Source organism: Delphinus delphis, chromosome X (assembly GCF_949987515.2).
Source record: "Delphinus delphis chromosome X, mDelDel1.2, whole genome shotgun sequence".
NCBI lineage: Eukaryota > Metazoa > Chordata > Mammalia > Artiodactyla > Delphinidae > Delphinus > Delphinus delphis.
In genome coordinates, this window is record NC_082704.1 from 116,172,979 (window position 1) to 116,175,228 (window position 2,250).

At 37.6% G+C, this 2,250-nt stretch overlaps 1 long non-coding RNA gene across 1 annotated transcript; it reads right to left on the reverse strand.

Annotated features, from left to right (window-relative positions):
* Positions 1-759: 759 nt before the first annotated feature.
* Positions 760-1,791, reverse strand: LOC132418813 (uncharacterized). Its single transcript, XR_009518041.1, has 4 exons — positions 1,406-1,791; positions 1,125-1,187; positions 958-1,023; positions 760-856 (listed from the first exon to the last, which is right to left on the reverse strand). It is a non-coding gene; the product is annotated as an uncharacterized lncRNA (long non-coding RNA).
* Positions 1,792-2,250: the final 459 nt, after the last annotated feature.

Genomic DNA, 2,250 nt, shown 5'->3' on the forward strand with positions numbered 1-2,250 from the left:
CTTGCTTACTAGTGTTGTTCAGGAAGAATTAATTTCTTAACTGTATACATGCCAAAAGCAAGGTTATTTTAAGAATCATGGGAACATCATTAATTACCTAGATGTGTGGAAACAACTAAAGTCTCTAATGAGTTAATATCCCATAATATCATACGTCCTTACTAGCAAAGACCTTAATGAGATACCGGCAATAAACATGATAACACATGTGTTAGGGACATCATCCTCACTTACTAGATATTGAAGATCAGACAGTCTGCATTGTAGTAAGACCCACTGTATCACTCACCTGGTTACTAGCAATGTCCTGGTAATGACCACCGTTAGATTCACCATGATTCCTTGACTGGAATCTCAAAAAAATACACATGACAAGTACATTTAAGAAAACAACTTGCTCTACAATGACACCTGCAAATAATCTTGGTCACTTTCATCAATGAGGGAACCATCAACCTGGCAGTACTTCAAGGCCAATAATGTTCTTAGAGACACCATCACCTCTCTGCAGGGCACATGTAAAAATCTCCCGATCAGTACTGTGGTATGGAACTGTAGGGTCCCTTACCCGCATATACCTCTAGCACTACCTAGGTTCAACATACATTATATTTAAATTCTTATCCTGTAAGGTCTAATGCTTACTAGATTTGGTTGAGACAGTGTCACTTCTTACCTGAATATCTTAATAAAAAAACATGGTGCACAAATGTTAGATACACCATCCTCACTTACCAAGAAATCTGAAGATCAGATATTTGAAGGCGGCTTAAAGACATAGCATCACTTACCTGGATATAAGCAAAGTCTCTGTTAACAATCACTTATGAAGTCACCATGGTTTCTTGATTGGATCCTGAAAAATATATTGCGACAAATGTGTCCAGGGAGACACATTTTCACCTGGATACCTTAAATGACCTTCCTCATCCATCACTGTAGGACCTATCGACCTACCTGATATTTGCAGTAGTCCAATTTCTACACCACTGTTAGAGACGCCGTCAACTCTTCACTGCACACCTGCAAATATCCCATGGTTACTACTGTGACATCATCCGCATTTACCTAAATCTGAAGATCACATGATCTGTAAGGTGCTTAAGGCTCACATCGTCACTTACTGGGATTCATGCAAAGTCTCTTGATGATGATGATGAGGTTCACTATGATCTCTTGACTGGAACCTGAAAAACACATAGTGACAAATGTTTTATCTACAGACACACATTTCCCACAAGAATTCCTGCAAATAACCTTCTTCACTTCCACCACTGCAGGACCCATCAACTAGATTTTTGCAGTATTCAAGGTCTAGCCATATTTAGAGACACCATCATCTCTTGACTTTACATCTACAAAACCCCATCGTTACTATTATGAAGCAGAATTCCAGGATAGTTACCTGAGTAAATGCAGATTACTCAATACTCGCAGGGTTAAACATACATTTTCTGTAAAATATAAAACAGCAGGATAAAAAAAAAAAAAAAAACAGCAGGATAACACGGTCACTAGAACTGGCAAAACATTATCATTTCTTACCTGACTACCTGCTAAGAACTCACACGTAAAACCCATGTAAGTGATCCAACATCATTTACACAGATATATGAAGATCAGATGGTCTCTCATATGAAGATCATCACTTACCTAGATATCAGAAATGTCCCCCTGTTAATGACCACTGTTTAATTTATCATGGTATCTTGATAGGAACCTGACAACCACCTTGTGAAATATATGTTAAAGGATACAACTTTTTTTTACCAGAACATATGCAAACAACCATGGTGACTCCATCATTATAGAGCATATCAAGTCTATCTGGACACTTGGATTAATTCAAGGTCAATACCATTATCAGATAACATCATAATTTCTTACAAAAACCCTATAAAAACCCCATGATTACTACCTGGGGGCGGGGATGGGGAAGACCATGATAATTACCTGAATACGTACAATCCCTCAGCACTCACAGAGCTAAACATAATCTTTCTCTAAAATGTAAGATGTGGAAACCAATGGTTATAAGAATTGGTTAGGAATCTATCATTTATTACTTGAATACCTGTAAAAATCATGGTAACAAGAAGTGTTAGGGATATATCACCTCTTACCTATATATATGAAGACCAGATGGTCTGTGCTGTGGTTTAGGACCAAATCATCACTTACCTTGATATCCCATGTTCACTATCATTGATAAGCTCACCATGACATCTTGACATGAATCTGAAAAACACA